The sequence below is a fragment of the Phoca vitulina genome, unplaced genomic scaffold, assembly GCF_004348235.1.
Source record: "Phoca vitulina isolate PV1807 unplaced genomic scaffold, GSC_HSeal_1.0 scaffold5, whole genome shotgun sequence".
Lineage (NCBI taxonomy): Eukaryota > Metazoa > Chordata > Mammalia > Carnivora > Phocidae > Phoca > Phoca vitulina.
This window is the reverse complement of record NW_022589708.1, coordinates 20124424-20150176: the sequence shown is the minus strand read 5'-3', so window position 1 is coordinate 20150176 and position 25753 is coordinate 20124424. Positions and strand designations below refer to the sequence as shown.

At 33.5% G+C, this 25753-nt stretch overlaps 1 non-coding gene across 1 annotated transcript; it reads right to left on the bottom strand.

Moving 5' to 3' along the window:
* Positions 1 to 24427: 24427 nt before the first annotated feature.
* On the bottom strand, positions 24428 to 24534 carry LOC116631865. The gene has a single exon (XR_004299303.1). It is a non-coding gene; the product is annotated as a U6 spliceosomal RNA (small nuclear RNA).
* Positions 24535 to 25753: the final 1219 nt, after the last annotated feature.

Sequence of the window (25753 nt, the reverse complement as noted above, 5' to 3'; positions counted from 1 at the left end):
TCTTCACACTCTTGTGGAAAAGGCACACTGACTCTTTCTATTTAATTTTTGTATAAGTGAGTGCCCTCTCTCATGGTTAACTATAATTTAAAGCACCTTAAATAATTGACTCAATACTTGGGTGTCATCAATGTTGACCAGGTATCTGTCATTCTGTTTCTGTTTCAAAATACATGCAACATAATTGGAAACATTTATATGGTAAAGAACAAAGCAAATTGCTGGCCATGGATAAGTGTAGCTATATGATATTAATAAATTTAAGAAGTATCAGTTCAATAAGAATATTAACAATTCTGAAAATGTATGCACTCAAAATATTGCTCAAAATTACATAAAGCAAAATTCAACAGAAGGAATAATGAATCCACAGTCTTAGTTTAATACTTTATACATTTCTAAAATAGCTGATAGAAAAAGCAAACAACAAACCAATAAGCATATATACTATCTTAAAAACACAATTAAAATTTCTGATAAGGTGCTAAAATTCATAAAAAAACATGGAAATGCAAAATAAAGGCACAATATCACTACTGTAGGTGATATTATGATGTTCTTCTCAGACACCCTAAGAACTGACAAATCCATCTCTCAGCTTCTGGAGACAGTCTGGCCCTTTTCCTCAATTGAGTCAACTCTGAAATGTCATCCAAACTTCACCACTTCACATAGGATTTACACTGTGTAACAGTTTCTTCTACCCCATTCTGCATCCCTAACTCCCTTTTAGGTGTATCTCCTAAGAGTACTCTTAATAAATCTCCTGTATGTTATTTTCCATAGCAAAGTTTCTTTCCAGGAAACTGATTTTAAAATAATCGGTACCAGATTTGGGGTGATCTTAGGAAATAAATTTTACAGTAGGATTATGGGAATGTATCACTTGCTGATGATAACTGAAGTAGGTATAGTGTTTCCTGGAATGGTCTAGCAGTGCAATTGTTATATTTTTCAATGGCAGAAGGAAAAATGACTGCCTGGTGAAATGTCTTTGAGACTGGGTAGGTGCAGAGGAATGGTAATTATAATGACTATGTAATTTTTTGCCTGTTGGTGAGCACGCTGGATCCACTGAAAAGGGGGAATGGCAGGTTCAAGTTGATTAAGCATCAATTTAAGGACAAAACTTGAAAGCCAAAAAGCAACCCTGGCAGGATCTCAGGAAACCCTAACCTTCTCTAGCCAGAAGACAGACAGAATGGAGTGTCCATCTTTAGATAACGAGTTTGAACTTGAGAAATGGCTCAGGTCTGGAAACCAATCAAGGGGTTATGAATTTTAAAATCAGTATCCTAATTATCCTCTGTGAATATTTCTAGAGTTCATACATATTAAAATGAGTTTACATATTTTTTCTTATATTGTCTTTAGTTTGGGAATCTAAATAACATCTACCTCTTAAAACAAGTCTCTCACTCTTTCTACATTCTGAAATGACTAATAGAAGATAATGAATAGTTCCTTGAAAGTTTGATAGAACTCATCTGCCGTCTTGACTATCTTTTTTTAGTGATGCAGAGCTTTACTTGCCATTTCGACTTATTCGATGCTTATTCATCTATAAATGTTTTTCACTTTTTCCAAAAATGTATCCATTTAGTTTAGCTTTTCAAATTTCCTAACGTAGTTTTAAAGCAATATTTAAAAATTATTTTTAAGAGCCACCCATCATCTTCATTCTGTATTTTATTTTCACATTCGTTTCTTGGTCAGTATTTTTTTAAAATATTTATTTATTTGAGAGAGAGAGCAGGGGGAGGGGCAGAGGGAGAGGGAGAGAGAGCGAGAATCTCAAGCAGACTCCCCGCCGAGTACAGAGCCCAACTCGGGCTTCTATCTAATGACCCTGGGATCATGACATGGGCCAAAATCAAGAGTCGGACACTTAACTGATTAAGCCACCCAGGCGCCTCATTGGCCAGTCTTAATGAAAGAGCATCTATCCTAATATTTTCAAAGATTTTACTTTCTTCAACCTGTTTTGTAATTCTGCCCTTATTATTCTGCTTCTTTCTTAATTTTGTATTTGCTTTGTGGCTCTTTAACCACCCTGATATGTTGAAGTTTTAATTTGTTTACAACCATTCTGATATTCTGGTAATTGTATTTAAAGTTATAAATATCCTTCTAGATGTTGTTCTAGATGTGTCCCACAAATGCTGACATGTAGGGATGTGCATTCAGTAGGTAATGCCTATCTCTCCCAGTCCTGCTGTCAGTTGTTTATTTTGAGGCTATGACACTAGGAAGGAACACCTACGTTTACAATGAATATATCTTCCCATTTTTGTTGTTCCTTGTATGGGCAGGTAACATTCTACTTTGTTTCTTTGATATTTTCTGGTTTAAATGTTTTGTTTAGTTTTTGTTTATTTTGTTGTTGTTAGATAATAACACCCCTGCCCCCAGTCTTCTTTTGTTTTATATTTGCCAGATATATCTTTCCCAACCTTTGATGTTCAAATTTTCACCGCATTTTATGTTTATGTGTACCTCTTGTAGAACTCATTCTGTTGACACTGTGTGTGTGTGTTTGTGTGTGTTGTATTTTAATGAAATCTGAGACCCTCTGTCTTTTCATTCGTTATGTTTTAACCATATACACATAAACTGGGTTAGTCTTCTCTAGAATATGGATATATTTTCCCTCCCCTTTTATGCTTTCTGTGTTTAATTTTTACATTATTAAGTCATTTGATCACTCTTGTTTCCCATGTCTATTGTATCATCTCTCAATTTTTTTTTCTCCTCAAGAATGTTTACAAGGTGGCTTTTTGTGGTGCAATCTTTCCCAGGCATTATATGCCTGAAAATATTATACCCTTCCATTTAAATGACGATTTGGCTAGACATAAAATCTTAGGTTCAAGTGTTTTTATCTTCAGTATGGAAACAATTATGAATCTGTTAATTTTTTCCCCAGTATCATTATTGAGAAGCTTGAAGCAAATCTGATTTATGTTAATTTGAAGGTGAACAATTCTTTTTCTCTGGAAGCTCATGGAATTTTGTCTTTATTTTTGGTATCTTGCTGATTTGAGAATATTCTGCTTGCATTTGCTCTACAACATTTTTTACTATGATCCTAGGATGTGCAACTATTGATGCTTTTATCTTTCTTATATCTACTATTATATTAATGATTACACTCATTTTGTATTTTACATACCATCACGTTTGCTTTAAACACTTTTAACTTCACTTAGCAATAAATGTCTATGCTAAATGAAGCAAATTCTGTAGCCATCTTCTACACTCTGTGTTACTCAGCCTGTGCTGTAAGGACTATGAGAATCCCAACTGAGCTATATAGTGAAGACACTACTTGCCATATCAGCAGGAGTATAACCCTCTGACCTCTGGGACCGTTCCCTTTCTCCTGTTTGAGCAACCTGAACCTGAACCAGCACACATTTTTGCATAAGTAACATGTGTAAGCAAAGCAGGTGCTGTAATGATCCCCCTGCAGAAGAAGGACGATTTACGGCGCTGTGAAATTTTTAAGCAAGGTTACTATGCTAATTAGCAATAGAGCATATACTTACACAGGAAAACATTGGCAAGATCTTTAGGCTGCTATTTGGCTCTGTCTTACTAAATTGCTTTCCACCAACGATCCCTACCAATAGTCCTGTGCTCCATATGCACAGAGGTCATGCTGGCCAAAAGAACAAAAGTAAAAATGATACTAAGACCCTAAGTCCCATGGGAAGACATAGATTTCCCACATGTACGCATCTTCCTGACACCACCCAGAGATTAAATAAGCCACCATCAGGGCGCCTGGGTGGCTCAGTCGGTTGGGCGTCTGCCTTCAGCACAAGTCATAATCCCAGGGTCCTGGGATCGAGCCCCGCATCGGGCTCCCTGCTCATTAGGGCAAGGAGTCTGCTTCTCCCTCTGCCCCCATCCCCGCTCGTGCTGTATCTCTCTCCCTCTCTCAAATTAATAAATAAATCCTCAAAAATAAATACTCCATAATCTAATATTTTCTTTTCTAATAAATAAAATCAGGAAATTAGAAATTAGACCATATGCTAAATAAATGTTGAGGTTCTATCACAATGTTAGTTTCAATGAATAAAAAATCAACAACTCAAAAAAGATCACTGATGGTAGCTATAGGTTAAATTGCCTTATCTATAATATCATAAAACTTCAGAAAGAACTGAATCTATATATACTCTCTGTCAATTGGCAATTGTTCAATAAATATCTTATCAGTGGCATTATTCAGTTTTAAAGCACTTATATGAACTATCTTGTACACATTTACATTTACTGTATTAAAGAAATAGAAGCAATGTTACATATTTGAAATGCAAATTGAACCCAATTAAAGTCATTCACCTTGGTTCTTAATCTCATCTAAATTTATTTGGTATGTGGTTTGGGGCAGGTCTCAGTGTTCTGGACCTCATTTTCTTGTAAAGTAAAAGAGGTATTATTAAAATCACTTCAGTACTTAAGAAGATAATTGAAATTTGGAATAAGCACTATTCATGGGGTTATTATAAGGATAAATAGAAAGATCGTTTTCTGAAACTGTAAAGTTATACATACTTAAAAGAAACTGTCTTTTTTCCCCTTCAGATTCACCAACTATGTTTCCTTGGCTGCCTTTTCTGAGCATTGTGGATCTTCTTAATAGTACCCAGGAAATTTCTTCAATGTGCAAAGTTATAATGCAACAGAATGATAAGTTGCAGAATGAAGTAAACATTGAAAGTTAATTTCCAGTTTACTTAAGGAGCATTTGCTACAGCAACTAGCAGTATATTGAAGCACAATTCTGGCGCTGTTCTAATGTTAACCACCTCATTTTCCTAGGATCTGCTGATTGAGATGCACGTGAAATCTTTAATCTGGATCAGTAGCAGATTTGTCTCATTAAAAAAACTGTGACTTATTATTTTCAGTATCCATCCACAGACTTCTATGTTCCACATATTGGACTGGCTTATAAAGGTGAGCGTGTCACAATTCTTCTCTCCAAGATTCTAGCTGGAAATCTAAGTAATTCCAATGCACCAAGTATTACAGGAGCTATGGGAGCAGAGAGGATGGAGGATCCACTCAACAAATGCTCTGGAAATATTATCGGATGAGGTTATGTTAGAACCTCACGTAGTTCACCAGGGGATCAGAACCATGAATGGCATTCCAGGCTAGGGGAAACTAAGTGCAAATTCTCGGATACATAAACATAGAGTGTTCAAAGAATTACAAAGAGTTCTGAAGTCTCTCAGGAAAAGTGAGTCCACCACTAGGTTATGAAATGCATTCCCACTTATCATTGATCTTTATCCTCGCAATCCATGCAGTAAAATCCCTTTCCAAATGACAGGGCAGTGGCTATCACATACTAATGAGTATAACTCAGGTTGGTGTTCAACCTGGTGGGAAAAGATAGAGCCGAATAGAATATTATGTATAAAAGGATAATTTTCACACAAAAATATTTTCCGTAAAAAATCAATCCATAAATGACAAAAGATAAATAAGAAATTTCAAGCAAAGAAGACTCTATATTTATAAAATTCATTTCTGGGAATCTTGTATTGAAAACAAATTCTAAAGAATTTTCTCCTGAGAAGGGTCTTGACTAAAAAAATAAGAGCCGCATTTTTTTAAGATTTCTTAGATATTTTAATTAAGACATAATTGAATAATCAGCAAGACAAAAACACTTGCTGTGGTACTATTTTGTTTTATATTTTTGTTAAAATTTGTTAGGCTTTTTAATGTCTCAAACATGTAGGAAAGTTTAAAACCATAAACGTTTTTATGTTCCTATGTTAATGCGAGTAGTTGAAAGAGAAATACTTATTACTTAATCCTATGTTTTACACTGCATATTTTTTATACTAGAGGTATTTATTTTTCTTTGTTTTAATCATGCCATCTCTAATCTCAGAAAAACACATTTAGAGTGAAGAAATGCATTTGGAGTATTCAAAAAGAGAACTGAGGTGAAAATAGGTAGAGTAGAATAGGCTGCAATAACAAATAGACCTAAATAGCATAAACAGGAAGCGTAGTGAAATACATTTCCATTCCACTGATAATCCTGTTAAATAGTGTATCTGGTAGATCTTCTCCTTGGGGGGTGGGCTCCGCAGATCCTGAGGCTCTTTCCATTTTATGGCTCTGTCAACCACTATTACCTTGTCCTCAGATTCATCTGCTGGGAGAAATGAAGAGAAAATTTGGAGGCACAGCTTCTTCAATGCATTAGCCTGGGTATTTCATACATCATGTGCTATATTCTTTCGGTTCAGATTTCATAGCATGGTCAAACACGACTGTAAGTGGGACTATGTGCCAAGCAAAAGAGGAGCATAGAGATTATGTTGTGTAGCTGTCAATATCCACTATAGGCTGCCAATCATGAAGTATGTGGGACCTAACGCTTATCCCCAAAGTGAAGTCCAGACGAGCAGCAGGACTAAACTGCAGGTTCCTTGAATTTGTAATGATGTCTGAAATGTAAAAATATCTCTCAGGTATGATAACCACAGAAATTATACCATACTGGGACCAGAAGTAAAGTGTCATAGTAATGACAACCAGGTGTAACTTAGTACATGGAGACTGGAATTAATTATATGTTTATAATATTTATATATTTTTATATAATATTATAAAGAGATTAGTCTCATGCATAGTTAATATATTTGATAAAAACTAAGGTGCTGTTTCTCCCATTTTCCATTATTTTTCTCATGTCTTTATATTGGAAAATGATGTGATAAAAATAAATTACTGTTTTAATAAAGTAGAGAAAATTTATACAAAAAAGAAAATAATATACTTTTAAAATCCATTAATATATAGTAATAAGCCCATTTTTATTTTGAGGTTAATCTTCATACTAAATGATTAGAGCAGGTTCTGCATCTCTAATTCCCCATGCTTGTGCATTAAGTTGCCGTTCGTTACATCTGTTTGCATTAGTCATTTTGACTCACAATGCATGGTAAAATAAAGAATAACTACAGATAAGCCAGAAAATGTGGTAGGAAAGTGTGATGAATCATTACATTATTTTTTATTAGTCCATCTGGATGGTAATTGTACTGATTTGTGTATTCTTTTTAAGGTGTTAAAATCACGGTACAATGATCTTCTCGGGAGATTAAGTTAGCTGTTGGTGACACGTCACTTGAGAAAATACATATTTACACAATTTCCAAATGATTTACACATTTTCAAAATGTAAAATCTAATAATATTCGTTTCCTTAAAAATATTCATTATTGACATAAAATTCTAAACAATGACGTCAAGATTGCTAGATATAATATTCTAGTTTACTGATGTAACTGATAATTCTTAAGCAAGGCTTTTTTGCCTTGTGGCACAATCAATCACATATCTAGAAAATATCTTGTAGCTGGAGTATAAAACAAATGGCTGGCTGTTATAGCTTTAGGATTAGAACAAGGTAATCTATAAATCAGCATTAACTACAGCTCTGGTATCAATTTTATTTACTAGTATTAACTGACCAGTTTAGTTTTGTGGTACAGATAGGATGAGTCAATTAAATTCTGTCCTACATTTTTCTAAAGAATTAGAGGAGCCAGTGTTTAGTTGGGAACTTGGTAATACACAAAGATTACCTCATTCTGCAGACACTATTAAAGCTTAGTGTGACACTGGCCAATGGAATATTAACAGAAGTGGTTGAGTAAAACTTCCAAGGGTTGCCATTAAAAGGAATGTGTGCGACTTTCTCCTCCTACTTCCTCTTGCTGTTCAGATTGTAGATAAGGGAATTTGGAGTTGGAGCAGTCATCTTGGACCCTGAAGGGACTCTAGGAATGGAGCTTATGGATGGTGGAGGAACCTACCTCTGCCATTCTATATGGGAAAGAAATAATTTTATTTAAGTCATTTACATTTCTCATTAACAGCTGAAGCAAGTCCTAATCACAGTGCATGGTGTACCTTGATAAGACAGAGCTTTGAGAGCCATCAAGAAAGTTGTACCAATTATTTGTTTAATTACATATGACTAGTCATTAAGACAGTATGTGAAGCCTGTCTTAAACAATTATTGAAAGGGGGGAAGAGAAAAACATGCCTAAATCAATGATTTTTCTTTCACTACTAGTGACCTTTGAACAAATTGCAAAATTTCTGAACAGTTATGCTAAATATTTTTATTAGTTAATTAGCTGCACACCAGGACCCAAACAGATAGGAATGTATAAATTAATAGGAAATTGTTGATTCTGTCCTAGTCTTAATGAAATACATTGGTTTACTTTCATCTGTCATGAATCTAAGCATATTAAGTAATATTGCCAAACACTGTACATTTCTCTTATTGCATGAGGAGTGAAGTAATAATGTCTTTTTTTTTTTTTCCCCTATTCTCAACTCTAGGCTACTTGGACATTGGTAGTTACTAAACACATTGTGAGGTCACAGTATATGCACAGGAAGGTAAATTTTATAAAACTTCAAGTTATGAAATAAAAATAAAGATTCATGCTTGCCCTATCGTTTTTCTTTGACATTTAGTGCCATGCCTTATAAGTTTTGAAATCCAACATGGTAATCACTGGTTTGCTGTGATTTGTAAATGCACATATTTTTAATACTTAACTATCAAAATAATACTTTTCCAAGGAAACAAGAGATTGTGGAAGGGTTGAAAGAGAAGGCTCTCTTACTTATAAATTTAAAAAATGAAGAAGAATCTAGAAGAATTGCTACAGGATGGCCAAGGATAAGAAATATTGACTATGGTGGATTTCAGTTTTCCACTTACAATTATCATTTTTCATTATGGTCCAGCAATAATTTAGCAGGTCTAGAAAGGCAAAGCCATATATATATACATACTTCCACATGTACAAATATGTGTGCATCCCTAGTATCCATTAAAGTTTTGGAAAAGCTTACAACAAGAATGTGTAAGACCAATAATTGTCAAAATATGCATTAGAATTATGATACCAGACCAGGGAAGATAGTGACTAGTGTAAAAAAGTAAATAATAGTTTGAAAAATAATACTCTGCTTATTGAAGATATAACTGAATTGTTAACTTATAATGTTAATTGATAAAATACAGATATATATATATTATATTTTAAATATAATAACATAAGATCTTGCCTCACTTTTCCAACCATGGCCAGATTTTGGGAACCTGCTTTCATCTGACATACTAGGTGGTGTCATAAAGTTTAAGAGTCTGAAAAATCGCTTGATGGACATGGTATAGATGCATATAAAACATTATTATTAACAGGATGCATTAAAAAGTAATAAAAAAGGATAAGCAGGAAACATCAAAAACCCAGAATGAATTGCAATCATCCATTATAGAACAGAGGAGGAGTCAAGGTTTCTAACTATAAAATTCTCTGATAGAAGATAACTTTTGATAAGATTCTCAGTTTTTTTCCAACTAAATTCCTTTTGTCTTTTCATTGATTTATTGTGTCTTTCCACTAAATAAAGTGTTATCCACTATCCTTTTAGATGAGCACCCTGGGCTATTCAAAAGATAATTGCCAATTGACCTCTTGGTGCCTTGGTTTTCTCATATGAAAAAATAGATAAAAGATACATAATCCCAAAATTTGTTGTGACTACAAACAGCCCAGATGGTGTTTATTAAAATAACTGGATTTTGCCTGCAATGGAGACTCAGTTACTGTTAGAGTTCCTGTTCTTCCCTTGATATAAAAAATGTATCTGGTTTAAGTTTATATAAGATAAAGTGTCCAGATAAGGTGTCTTACACTTGATATTGATATAGCATCTTTGAATTCTAAGGTTTGAATTTCATGTGTAAGAAACAATAGAATATACTGATACATAACAAAAGCTCTAAATTCAGACAACATAGGTTGAAGTCTGGGCTTGATCACAAGCTAACATTTTGATGTTTAAAAAAATACAGTTGACCCCTGAACAAACACAGGTTGGAACTGTGTGGGTCCACTTACATGCAGATTTTTTTTTTTAATAAATACAAGACTGTAAATGTGTTTTCTTTATGATTTTCTTAATAACATGTTGCTTGCTCTAGTTTATATTATTATAAGTATAATATATAGTACATACAACATATAAAATATGTGTTGATCAATTGTTTATGTTATTGGTAAGGTTTTCAGTCAACAGGAGGCTATTAGTAGTTAAATTCTTGTGGAGTCAAAAGTTATATGTGGATTTTTGACTGGGTGGGAGGTCAGCACCCTTAACCTCTGCATGGTTCAGGGGTCAACTGTATTACTTAGTCTCTCCACCCAACGCATTTCCTAATCTAAAATTGGGGATAATGATAATTTCCCTGATACATTATTAAGATTTATATAATACTCCCAAAAAGGAGTTGGAATGGTTCTAGCATAGATATACATACACATACAGATATACATATAGATAGATATAGATACAGCATATAGCTTTTAAATATATAGAGAGAGACTTAGCTGGCTAATATCAGTAGTAGTAATTATTAGTAATCATAAAGTGTTATTAGCTAATAGTAGTAGTAATAATTGTAGCATAAGAAAATACTATTACTGAAAGAAGGACAATAAAGATTATCCTCATAATAATAATTTAAGAACTGCCAGATATGGGAAGAAGGAACAATAAAATGATAATATTATGAATACTTTGGATGCTTAGGCCAGCATGCATTCTAGAATAGCTCATGCTTAAAAAGAGGAATAGAGATTCATTCCTTTAGAATCAAAGAACCCTGCTTCTAGTACTTTAAATTGTATGGCTTTTTTTTTTTTTTTTTAATTAAGGTCTGAAAGTCTTCTGGATTGTCTACCATTATGTAATGATGGAGCCAGCATTCGGATACTGATTTGAGAAGTCTCTTCTAATGTGTCCCTAGGGCAAAGGTGGCTGTGCTGTTCTTTGTATGGGTTCCTACATGGAACATTTTATTTATATTTGGAAGTGTTTTAAGGTCACCGTATTTCCCCATTCCAATGGTGTTCATCAAGGGGTACAGATTTAGTTGTTTATAAGTTCTATCCATGGAATGTACATCCTAATACAATGATTGTGATATAACTAACAAATCTGAAATTAACTAATGTTTTTTTCTTTTTTGCTCTATGCCTGTAATCCCTCATTGTCATTTACACATCTTCCTTGCATCCTAGACTTACTATATTTAACTTTTGAATACTCTTAGCTGGAATTTTTGCCTGTGGAAGGCATGTAGCCTCCAATAAAAGAAACAGGCAAATCTCCAAGGAAAACTTTTATTACTGAGGAGATATAGTATTCTTAGCTTCTAATACCTTTTCTTAAAGCCCTACAAGCTCAATTTAGAAAAATTATATTTTGCCATGAATGTGACAATTGTTTCCCACCTACAAACATATTGTTCTTGCTTCCCCTCAGAAGTTTTCTCCCTAATGTAATTATTGCTTCTGCTGTACTTGTTCTATTCTTCTCAAGAAAACTCATTTTGGATTTATTGGTTCTTTATTATCTGCTATCTCTATTAATATCTCACACCTAATATTTTTTTATTATTTGCCTTTTCCTAAGATTAATCACATCTGTTGTCTATGTCACTGAATCAGTTACACAGATACAGGGCACCAGTTTCATTCTCTTGCAAACATGCCATAGCTTCTCCATTTCTTTTATTTTCATTTTAAACTGTACTCTCTCTTTCTGGTATCCTATTTCGTTACCTGAACATTGTTGTTAGGGCTATATGCTCCAGTTTCATAGGGACCAACTGTTCTCTCATTCTGTGGTTAAAGCTAAAGATTTGTGGAATTTTCTTCTGCATTGGTCAATAAATCTTTTTAGATGTATGCTATTTCTTTTGTTTGAGTATCTTCATGTGTCTGTCCTTTCATTATTTGCTCTCATTTTGAATTGAGTTGGAGTCAACAAGTATGTCTCATGTTTGATTTGTTTCATCATCTAACATCTTTGAATGTTTAATATTAGCCCAATTTTAAGGTTTTTTAATGATTTGTCTGAATGGATTGCCCTGCCCTGACACTCTGTATGGTTTTGTATTTAACTGTCCGCATTGAACCAGACATCAGATTGATGTCTAAAATTTCCATTCAAACTCTTACTTTCCAGAGTCCTTCACCCAGTGTACTTCCTCATAGAAAAAGGTAATGGCTTCTCAGACTCACTGTATTGTTATCAAGTAATTTGAACTGATGGAAAACATGAACAAAAGATATAAGGTATGCTCTGCGGAAAGGTTTTGTCTTTCTTTCCTCATTAGTACCTCTGTTTTTTCATTTTTATTTTTTTTATTATTTTTTTATGGAGACTCCATCTTCCAGGGTGGAAATCACAACTAACTTTCCTGCCTTAATACTTCCTTTACTGTCTCCTTTGAATGTTTTGGGAGGGACTAGGGTCTAGTTTTCCAGTATGGGACTTACGTCTTTGAGTTATTGAGTACAGAGATATGGCATGTCTTTCTCACTCTACCCTGCTGTATGCTTTTTTTGAGATGTAATCTTATTATAGCATTGGAGCAAATGAAATAAATTTTCTTTTATTTTGGATTGCTTTGATCCCTATCAATTCTGTTTAATATATACTGAGGATACTAAAGTTTTCTCTCATTTTCTTATCTTAGTTTCTGATCTAATTTTGCTTGTGTGTGTTTGTTTTCTGTCATCTTTGGCATTTTTAGGAGATGGTGGGATGTGCTTAATTTAAAGTTCCTATATTGACTTCATTACGACTGGTGGTCTCCAGTTTATAATCCAAGCAATTTTAATGTAGGTGGCATTCACCTGAATGAACATGTAAGGGTAGTCTCTAACATTACATTCCCCAGAAGAGTATATGCATCAGCTGTAGTGAATCATTTGAATCAATTTGATTGTTGCTAGTGGCTATTGTTCAAATTAAAATCTTTGGAGATTTTCAAGCGTGAGCATGACTTAATCACAGTAAACTTTTAGAAATATTACACTGGCAAAAGTCTGTAGATTAAGGAGTAGAAACAATACAGGTGGAAAGTTCTGTTACGCTATATTGGATCAACCCAGAAGATAAGGGCCTGGACCAAGACAGTGGCTGACAGCAATAGAAAGAGAAAATGCATTAGATGTTAGTAGACTTTTATGATTCATTGAATATGGGAAATGGAAAATAAGTTTATAATAACATAAGTTTTTTTAAAATTCTAAATGATATGAGGGATTAAATAATAAAAGCCCATATGATCCAATATTTTATTATTGAAGCTTTAGTCATTAGATCTTCATTCAAGCTGCTATATAACAAAGTACAGAAGGTGGCTTATAAACAACAGAAATTTGTTTTTCATTGTTCTGGAGGCTGAAGGTCCAAATCAAGGCATCAGCGTGGTCAGGTTTTAGTGAGAGCCATCTTCTTAGTTGTAGACGGCAGACTTCTTGCTATGTCCTCAGGTGATGGAAGCAAGCTCTTTTAAAAGGGCGCAAATCCCACTCTTGATGGATCTATCCTCAAGACCTTATCTATCTTGATTACATCCAAAGGCCCCACCTCCTAATACCATCACATTGAGAGATAGGGTTTTAACATATGAATTTGGGGAAAGGGGACAGACACAAAAATTCAGTCCATAACATACTAATTTTATAAGAACAAGTCTTCAAGAATGTAATTACAAAAGCATCTTTGGAGAGCTGTGAAATTCATAAAATTACATCAAGAGAAAAAACAATCTATGGATATATAAAATGCATGATATGAGTCATGGTTCCCCTTGGTAATGACTATAAAAAGGAAAATATCTAGGAGTTCAGAAAACACACTAATTCTGGTAACAAATTCTTCAATTATTCTTAGAAAGCTAGAGGGTTACTTTGAGAGTTAAATAGTTAATCATTGATTAATGACCTGGTCAGGGATTAAAAGAATCTTTGGGCTTTGTTTTATTTAGTTAATAAAGTAGAATTTTGTTCCAAATTTTATTCTTATAATGTATTTTAGAAGCAGTCCATTATATAATTGTTTGGAATGGTTTTTGACTTAAAATAACAATATTAGTTATGTAGTTATAATTTTTCTTTTAAAAAGTGCTAATTGTTATCACTTAATAAATTGTTAGTTGACATTATCAGATTTTTATCCATGGCCTAATTCCCATCATGTCAAAAATAAATCCCATGTTTGGTGATGGAAGATGAGATTTTTGTGTGTGTGTGATATGGATATTTTTCTTTACTTTTAATTTTCTAGCTTAATAGATTTCCCGAATCTAGAGGTATAGAAGTTATACTTCCAATATGTTCATATCCTAGCCACAGTCACACCTAGGACGATATTGTTGGGATTTAAGAAATCTCAGTTAATAGTACAATCTTTTTCACACTATCCAGTGGGTTTGTCTGTGATATTCCTTAGCTCCTCATTTTTGCATGGAAAGGACCTTTCATTAGAATACTATAGTGGGCACTGTCATGCATCTTCACTCACTTCTAGTGGGGAAGAAATAAATTATCTGGTGGATGAATTTGGTAAGATGAACAGAGAATTAACGTTCAAGTCCTTCTGATTCTTTTTGGGATCTGTCCTCTGCAAATAATTCTGTAATCCTATGGTCTAATTTTCTGAGGTTACAAACATCAAAGTGGATTGAACAATGACTAGAGGTATAATTTTAATTCGAAGATATCCATAGACCTAAGCCATATTTTATGAATATTTTTATTATCATAAAGTGCTATTTTCATTTCCAACTGTTTTTCCTGTTTGTCGTTTGATTTCAAGCTGGGTGAGGAGAAAAGGAGGGAAGCATTATCTATTAAACCCTCAAAACTCCAGCATGTGGCATTTAATTTTAGAACAAAAAAATCTGTTCCTTTTTCTTGTAGTCCCTTCTCATAAAAATATACAACTGTTCAGTATAGTCAAATTTGAAAACAATAAAAGGAGTAGCACTCTGTCGGAAAAAGCAAATATCAAGGATTTAAAAACATGGGTCTGTTACTTTGTGTTGTCACCACTGGGCACGTATTACTTATGTTCTCTGATTATTGTATTTCCTTTTTTTTTTTTTTTTTTGGATTTTATTTATTTATTTGACAGAGAGAGAGACAGCGAGAGCAGGAACACAAGCAGGGGGAGTGGGAGAGGGAGAAGCAGTCTTCCTGCTGAGCAAGGAGCCCGATGCGGGACTTGATCCCAGGACCCTGGGATCATGACCTGAGCCGAAGGCAGACGCTTAACGACTGAGCCACCCAGGCGCCCATGATTATTGTATTTCTGATAACTTTATTGGTAAAATGATGGGGTTAGTCCAGATGACCATAGGGTTTTTTGTCCTTTGAAATCTTTTATAAATCTCAATAAAGTCCTTTCTTGAAACAAAAATGAAAGAGCAACCACCCCCCACTGAAAACAAAAGTGAATAAATAAATAATTATTTAAAAATGTAAAAGGTCTATAGTTTAACAGATAATACTACCAAAGTTCTTGATGTCCAAAATTGTACTTTTAAAATGATAATTTTTAAAATGATGTCCAAATTATTTTTTAAAAATCTACTATACACATTTAACCTATCCAAAATAAACTCATTTTCAGAAGCATGATAATATCCATCCATGATTGGAACATTAGCAAAGTAAGATTACATTTCTAACAACTAAGAGGAGTTTATTTGAGAGCCAAGTAAATGATCCTGAAAATAGCTTTACACCAATGGCTTCTAACTGAAATTTAGGACAGTAACCTTAATTTCACCAGCTGTTCTTATTGGAATAAAAGTCTCATGAAAAACACAAAGCTGCAAGCAGGGATTTACAAACACATGTTGTAGGTGGTCAAGCAAGATCTTAAAACAACAAACTTTCTAAATTGAAGCAAAAATTTTTTTTTTAAATCTTAGTACATACCACCACTTTTCCAAGGAAGGAGAAATTGTTTGTGACAGTATAATTTTATGCACACAAAGACTTATAAACTAATATTTAAAGGACCATTAAATATGATTTATAGTTCAAAGTATCATCTTGTATTTATTTTTCTATTGATACTATTTATGAACAATGAACCAGATGCTGCAATAATCTCAAGCAAGTAATAAAAAAAAAAATCTACAGTCAGATATTTTGCTGCTTACTTGCATCTATTCCAAACATATAAAAATGTAACTATGTTTAAATATTTAAATAAAGAAATTATTTAATATTTTCTGATCTGCCTGTACAAAATCAGAATTCCTTAAACAAGTGTCAGGATATACAAGAAAGCCATATTGTAAGTTTAAAATATATAAAAAGCTATAAGTACAAGATTGATTTCTCCTACTTCGTCGCATATTTAACACCTTCAATTAATACTTTATTTTGTGCATTTTAACCTCTCCTTCTCAACTTTATCCTATCAACAAACACACTAAACTATTTTTAAAATAAACCAGAACACGTTAAAAACTTACCTTTCCTCATTCTAGTAAATGTGCCATTTTGGATTCTGCTTTTCACATGATAATTTGGAGAGTTATCTTCATATGATGCATGCACTTCATCATTTGCCTTTTACTCTCCGAGTAACCCCCCATCACGTCCAATCAAGACAATCATACAAGAACATTTCTTTCCAAGAGAGTGATTTCCATGTTCCCAAACATAATGACCATATTTCAAAATTCATATCATTAACCTCTTTTCCTCATTCATTGTAACTGGACTTGTCACTCTCTTCTTTTGGATTCTGAGACTCAACAATGTCCACTCCCCATTCATAATCTCTTTGACTTTAATTTGTGTCTTCGATTGGATCTTCCATATTGCCTAATGTCTATGTTTTGACTTTTGCCAGGGCAATTTTCTGGGCCCACTCTTTGCCTATCTCTACAATCTGCCCCTAATGAATTTTTCATGTCTTATTTATTTTGTATTTTTAAAAATATTTTATTTTTGTTTATTTTTGTGAGAAAGAGAATGTGTACAAACTTGGGGGGGAGGGGCAAAGGGAGAAGCAGACTCCCTGCTCAGCAGGGAGCCTGATGCAGGACCCTATTCTAAGACCCTGGGATCATGTTCCAAGCCGAAGGCAGACACTTAATGGACCGAGCCACCCAGGCACCCCGAATTTTCCATGTTTTAAACTTTCCTTTTCCATGTTTTAAATGGAGTCCACATACTGACAAAATGGAATATTTTAAATCCAAATAAACTTCTCTCTAAACATCAGACCTATAAGTAAATCATAGATATATAATACATAACCAATATTAGACACTTGATTCTCCTACATACTTAATGCTCCTTCAAGTTAATTTCAGTAAGTGGCTCCACTATATGCCACATTACTCAAGATTGTGTCATGGGAATATTTCTGCACATCTCTAATTTCACTCATGATAAAAGCCAAATAATTTAACAGGGAATACAATATCCTGAATATTATGTCCAATGCCTAACTCAAAACCTTAAAAATCTGCTACACTGAGAATTCTATTTTCAGAAAAGTGAAGTAGACATGCTTTTCCCTATTATTTTTGCTAAGTACAACTACAACACCTGGATATTGTGTATAAAACAAATATAAGAAAACTTTGAAAGAGAGAAAAAACGCTAGAGAACTTGGGGCCCAAAGTACAACTCAGTGGTAAACTTCTCGTTTTCTTTTTCCCTATATATCTCAGACTTGGATATGAAGGAGCCAGCAATCCAGAGACATCAATGGATACAGACAAAGAAAAAAGAAAAGGAAAAAAAAAAAAGCCTCACCAAGAGCCTGCTCTCTCTAGCCAAAGGATCAGGAAAAAAGAAGCTTAACAAGACAGAAAACTCTTAGGCAAGAAATGCTCATTTCAGCCAAATGCCATAGAAAGATGTATGGTCCTACTTCAACCTATGTCAGCAAATGCCAAGTGGGAAGTTTCTGGATCCCCTCCTGCAAAGCTGTAACAAGGTACTCCAACACTTCTGTCATATTGGTGTCAAGAAGGCCAAGCAAGAGTCAGGATGATCATCTTTGCTGGCTGCTAACAGGCCCTGATCTCCCTTAGTGTCGCAGCAAAGTGCAAGAGTAGCCCAGACTTATTACCCGCCCCCAACAATAATGAGGTACCTCTGTACCCCACTTGTCATACCAAGAACAAGGGAGATCTCAAACCCAGTGAAAAACGACAATGAGTAGATTCAAAACCTGAGATGACATAGATGTTAGAATTAAAGCTGTCATGATAAAAATGCTTCAGTGAACAACTGTATGCACACATGAAATAATAAAAATTAGAAAGGATCAGAAAAAAAAAATGTTAGAGGTAAAGAACTACCAAATAGAAAATTTCAAACTGAAAAATACAATTACCAAAATAGTATTAATAAAAAATCTTAAAAACCTTCATAAATGGAATAAATAGAATATTGGAGGGAACACAGGAAAGATTGATGAATGGGCAAATAAAGGAAGAGAACTTACCTAATCTGAGCAACAGGGTGTGAAGAGAATGAAAATAAATGAATAAAGCCTTAGGAACCTCTGAGAATATAACAAAAGATCTAGCATTCATGTTATTGGAGTCTCAGGAAGAAAGGTTAAAAAAGGCAAATTTTAAAAGTACTTGAAGAAATGATGTTTTAAAACTCCCCAAATTTGGAAATGATATAAACCTACAGATTCAAGAAGCTAAACATCAAGACACATTTTAGTAAAATCTTGAAATCTGAAGACAAATGAAAAACAATCTGGAAAGCAACAAGAAAAAAATGACACCTATCCTACAAGAAAAACAAAATTTAAATGACAACAGATTTCTCATCTGAAATCAAGAAGGCCAAAAAGAATAGGATCAAAACCTTTTAGGACTGGAGAGTAAGTACTATTCCCACTCAGAATCTTATACTCAGCAAAAATGTACTCCAGAAATGAAGGGGAAATCAATATATCTGCTGTCTACCCTGAAAGAATGACCAAAGGAAGAAGTTCTCTAAAAAAAAATGAAATGAATTTTTTTAAAGGTACATTGGAATGTGAAAATGGAAGAAAGAACATGGTAAGCAAAACTATAGTTAAGTACAAGAGAATTTTCTTTTCTTGAGGTTCTAAATTTTGACATTTGAAGTAAATTGTAACACTGTGTTATGCAGCTCTAAATATATGTATAAGAAATATTTAAAATAATTATATTCTAAAAGTTGGAAGATGAACAAAGGGATGCAAAGTCAGGTAACATTTCTATACTTTACTCACACTGCTAAAATGACAACACCAGTAAATAAGTTATGTGTATAATGTAATACCTAGAACAACCACAAAAATTACTACATAGGTAAAAAATGGAATCCCCAAAATGTATGAGTAGATCACAATAAGGCAAGGAAATGAAAACAGAAAAAATATATATATAAAATGAACAAACAGAAAACAGAAAAATAAAATGGCAGATGAAAGCACCTACAGATCATTAAATGCAGATGATCTACATACAACAATTAAAAGACAGAAATTGACAAAACAGATTAGAAATCGTAACCCAACCATATGCTGTCTACAAGAAATTCACTTCAAATATACTGATATAGGCAGCTTAAAAGCAAAAGCATGAAAAAAGATATATCATAAAAATATTAATTAAAGCAAAGTAGAAGTGGTTATATTATACCCAATAAAGTAGATTTCAGAACAAATAAAATTACCAGAGACCAAGAGAAACATTATTTAATGATAAAAAGGGCCAGTCTAACAAGAATAGCAATATGCACCAAATTGTCTAGAGCCAAAAATCAATTGATCAATCAATCTTGACCTGAAGCTAAGTCTCACACCTTATTCAAAAATTAACTCAAAATGGATCATGGACTTAAATAAAAAATGTAAAATTACTGAGGCTTTAAATATTAATCTAGGAGAAAATCTAGGAGTAAGCAAAGAGCTCAGTCCTGACACCAAAAACACTATCCACTAAAGGAAAATTTGACAAATTGGACTACATCAAAATTTAACATTTTGGTCTTCAAAAGATGCTGTTAAGAGGATGAAAAGACAAGTTGCAGAGTGGGAGAAAATATTTATAAACCACATACCTAGTAACAGACTTGTATCTAGAATATATAAAGAATCCTCAACACACAATAATAAAAATCAATTCAATTTGAATATGAGCAAAAGAAAATATTTTACCGAAGAGGATAAACAGATGGCAAATTAGCACAGGAAAAGATGTTATATATCATTAACCATTTGGGAAATGAAAATTAGGACCACAATGAGATAGAACTATACACCAATCTGTATGGTAAAAATAAAAAAAAAACAATCATGACAAGTCTAATTTTGGTTGAGGATGTGGGGAAACTAGATAACTCATTCTCTTGCCATTGGGAATGTAAAATGTTACAATCCTTCCCCCAAAACAGGTAACTGTATTTTGTTTATTTGTCTGTTTATTAAACTAAGCATGCACTTACCATATAGCACAGCAATTGTACTCCTGGGTATTTATCTGAGAGAAATGGATATGTTCACACAAAAACCCACTCATGAATGTGTGTAGGAGTTTTACAATAATAGCAAAACTTGAAAATAATTCAGATGTACTTGAATGAGTGAATGGCTAAATGAAATGATATATCCATAGCATGGAACACTATTTAAGAATAAAAGGAATGAGCTATTGGTACATGCAACAACCTCCCAGAATCTCCTGAGGATTATACTGAATGAAAAAAAAAAAAAAAAACAAAAACAATTGCAAAAAGGTTACATATCGTATAATGCCATTTATATTATTCTTTTGAAATAACAAATTATAGAAATACAGAACAAACCAGTAGTTGTTAGGAATGAAGCAGGAGAGGGTGGGAAGGGAAGTAGATGCGGCTATAAAAGGGCAAAATCATATGGTGATACAGTATCTTCACCGCATCAAAGTCAATATCCTGACTGCGATATTGTACCAGAGTTTAAGATGCCACTATTATAGGAATCTGTAAAAGGATACATAGTATCTCTCTGTATTATTTCTTACACCTACCTTACAATTCTATTTTTTAAAAAATTGCAAAGAATGGAGGAAGGGAAGGTGAGAGGGAGCAAAAAAATGGTTACATACCTGAAAAACATTGACTTGGAGCATTTGGATTTTAGTATTTTAAAAGGCATTATTGTTATATTTCACATCCTATTTTTCATATTAACTCATTGAAATGCAGTGTGTATATTACCTTTGTGACACCTAACGATTTAGACTGGCCACACCTCAAGGGCTTAGTAAACTTATATAGCCAGAGGCTACTGTATTAGAATGTGTGGAAATAGATATTTTATGAATATTTATTGGAAAAAAAAGATGGAGAGTGTGAGAATGAGTGAAAGGAAAAGATGAAAGGAACAGAGAAAATACTTGTGTAGTGGAAGAGATGGTAGAGATAACAATTTAATACTGGCCATCTGATAATATTGATCAATAGAAAGTGTATGGCACACCTGATAAAGCAATATATTCAGAATATACAAGGAATTTATACAATTCAATGGTAAAAAAAATTGATTTAAAAATGGGCAGAGGAACAAAATAGACACTTTTAAAGAAAAACATCCAAACAGCTAACAGATTCATGAAAATGTATTAAACATCACTAATCATCAGGGAAATGCGAATCAAAACCATGATGCGACACCATCTCCTACCAGTTAGGATGACTATTGTCAAAAAGACAAGCGATAAGAGCTGGCAAGGGTGCGGCCAAAAGAAAGCCCCTGTGCACTGTTAATGGGAATGTGAACTGGTACAGCCAGTATGAAAAATAGTATGGAAGTCCCTCAAAAAAATGAAAAATAGGACCATCATATGATCCAACAAATGCAATTCTGGGTATATATCCAAATGAAGTGAAATCCGGATCTTGAAGAGATACCTGTGCTCTCGCATTCATTGCAGTATTAATCACAACGGTCAAGATAGGGAAACAACCTAAGGGTCTCTCTATGGATGAATGGACAAAGAAAATGTGGTATATATCTACAATGGATATTATTTAGCCAGAAGAAAGAAGGAAAGTTACCATTTGTAGCAAGATGGATAGACTTTAAGGGCATTATACTAAATTAAATAAGCCAAACAACCACTGTATCATCTCACCTATATGTATAATTAAAAAAACAAAAAACAAAAAAACAAAAACCAAACTCATAGAAACAGAGAGTAGAATGGTGGTTGCCAGGGGGTGGAGAGTGAAGGGAATGGGGAGAGTGTTGATCAAAGAGTACAATCTTCCAGTTATAATATGAGTAAGTTGTGGGGATCTAATGTACAGCATGGTGCTTATAATTAACAATACTGTATCATATACTTGAAAGGTGTTAAAAGAGTAGATCTTAAATGTTTTTATTACAAAAAAGAAACGATAATTGTGACATGATAGAGGTGTTAACCCACTCTACGGTGATCATCATTCCACATTATATAAGTGTATCAAGTCAACACACTGGACACCTTAAACTTACATAATAGTATATGTCAATTATATCTCAATAAAGCTGGAGGAAAAAAGAAAGTATATGGCTTTCAGGGACATAAGATGTGGGTATTAAGTCAATTGATTATGTGAATTTGAATACTCATTTAGTTAATAAAGCAAATATTAACATTTTAAATATTGTTTGAAGGGCGCCTGGGTGGCTCAGTTGGTTAAGCGACTGCCTTCGGCTCAGGTCATGATCCTGGAGTCCCGGGATCGAGTCCCGCATCGGGTTACCCGCTCAGCAGGGAGTCTGCTTCTCCCTCTCCCACTCCCCCCTCTTATGCTCTGTCTCTCTCTCAAATAGATAAATAAAATCTTTTAAAAAATAAATAAATAAATAAATAAATAAATAAATAAATATTGTTTGAGAATTAGAGATAATATTTACAAAAAACCTAGCAAAATGTCTGCAATATAATGACCTCTAAATAAATGTTGGCTATTATTAGAAATTTTCCTAACTTTGACCAGGAGGCATTCATTCCTACTATATAAGGAAAAACAAAAATTGTTCAGAAACACTAATCAAAAATTACATTTTCATGTTTTATGTTACAAAATTTAAACGGACAGAATTCTGGAAGTTGAGAGTAGTTATCATGTTTAAAAAACTATTACATAGAAACACTTAAAAATATGTTGATTGCTTTTTTTTCCAAGTAAAGCAGAAAACTTCCAGAATGCAACAAAATAAAATAACTAAATTGAAAAGAAACCATCCCAGAGTTTATTTGGACAATACTATATATCTTCCCACACACCAGAGGAAAGAAAATTATCTCCAAAGCTTTAGGAAAGAGTCAGGGGAGAAGATTGTTTATGCATAATGTTCCAAATTACCCTTTTTAAGTGAAGAACACTGAAAGTCATTTGTAGATACTGAATAATTTTAAAAGCATCATTATCCTTGCACATTTTCTAAATAATCTGTGCAACTTTGGTCTTCAAACCATATTTGATCATGTCCTATTAAAAATAAAATTAAAATTAATTAATTAAATAAAAATAAAATAAAATTGATTCCATGGCCCTATAAAATGTATTTACTTAAAATTACATCCACATATATTTTGCATAAATGCATATATATATAGTGTACATATAGATTATACATGTTATAAATGCATATATATAATCATTATAGATTATGCGTGTTATAAATCAGCAAAAATACAGTAAGTAATCTAGATGAACAAATCTGATTATTGAAGGACATTTCCAATTCCACTGTCACTGATCTCAGGTAAGTTAGTTCTTGTTTTCCCTAACCAAAACAAAACAACTGCATCTTCTGTCTTAAATAAATTCAGGAACATGGTATTGGTGGAATATTTTTCATTTTAGCTTGTGTTACGTTCTTCCCAATTCTGCCAATTCCTGTCTTCATTTTTTCAGTTTGTTTGAAGGTATGTTTATACCTGGTGCCACCTTATGTTAGTCTAGACCTGATAATATATACTAGCGGACAAGTTTTCCTATTGCTGTCCCTACCAAAACTTTTCATCGCCCCAGTTTGCAAACATGTAATCAGATCCCACTACCCTTACTAAGCATATTTTATTTTACTATATGTCTTTAATCAAAACTCAAGAAAACATTTGCCACAAAAATTTTTCCAAAAAATAATAATTTTCCTAAGTTTTTAATTTTAATTTCAGTATAGTTAACATACAATGTTATATTAGTATCAGGTGCACAGTATAGTGATTTGATGATTCTGTACATTACTCAGTGCTCATTATGATAAGCATCCTCTTCAATCCCCATCACCTACTTCACCCATCCCCCCACCCAGCTCCCCTCTGGTAACCATCAATTTGCTCTCTATAGTTAAGAATCTGTTTTTCGGTTTGTCTTTCTCTCTCTTTTCCTGCCCTTTGCTTGTTTATCATGTTTCTTCAATTCCACATGAGTGAAATCATATGGTATTTGTCTTTCTCTGACTGACCTATTCCACTTAGCATTATACTATAAAAATGGAACACTTCACGAATTTTCACGTCATCCTTGTGCAGAGGCCATGCTAATCTTCTCTTTAACATTCCAATTTTAGTATATGTACTGCTGAAGCAAGCACTGTAATTGTTTTTTAAATAAACAAAAATATCATATGAATTCATGTGTGGTCCAAGTAAACATCAATGAAAGATCATGTATCTACTTCATGTCTTTATACATGTAGATTCATTCTTGTTCTATAAAGCTGTCCTTCTGGCTAACACATATCCAGAATCACTCATGTTCTGCAATGATTTCCCTATGGTTATTTATTTTTTGCAGTCAATTTACAATGAAGTGACTCCTCAGCACTTCCTTATATTAGAAATCTGAATCTTCTCGTGCTTTGAAAGTGCTTTCCTCCTACATGATGTAGCAGCTGTTTAGAGAGATTCTTAGAACATGCTGCATCTTGGAGGGGAGAAGAATAATCCTGGGTACTGTTTTCTCAATTTTCCTGGCAATGAAGAAGTGGCCTTGGCCTCTGATATTTTTGTATGCTCCTATTTCCCTTGCCATGATCTCTTCACCTGTCACAGGATCTCTGCCTCTGACATGCAGTACCTAGTGAGCATCAGGTGCTGAGGAAACTCAGCGTGTTTTCAATTTTGGCTGTCAGCAACCACATTAAGGAAAGAAAACAGTGACAGCACAGAAACAATCTGGCATTTTATTTGTCCTTTTTTCTTATGTTCTCGCATGAAGTCATTAAGTCTTTGTCAGGGGAAATGTCATCACTACTCATGCAAGAGGGCCACGTCAAAAGGGTGTGAACAGATTAAATAATTATTTCTGAGAAAAGGTGCATCACTGTCAAGCATAGTGTTAAAATTTAACTATGCGTTGCATATATTTAGTCGTGTCTGATGGTTAATATTTTTCTGTGGAAAAAAAATCATTTGTGAGAATGTTTCATTCCTTTATTTTCTGAAGACTGGCCATGTATCTTCTGCAGTTCCTCATTTAATATCACAGACTCCGAGGCTATGGTGTAAGGCAGACATGTACTCTTATAATCCCATTTGAACATTAATTCATTAGAAGCTTCCCTAATGAGAATATAAGGCACTGAGTTGAATAGATTGATGAGTGGAGAAGTGGGCTTTTCTTTTCCTGGATCATGTGGACACCCAGAGTGGTACTTCTACCCACTGACCCCACAATACCCATATGCATTGAATGAGACCTGTGAATGAGAAAAACAATTTTATTTTATTTTATTTTGTTTCTGAACTCTAAATTCTTTTTTTAATTAAGTTTTTAAATTTTAATTCCAGTATAGTTAACATACAGTGTTA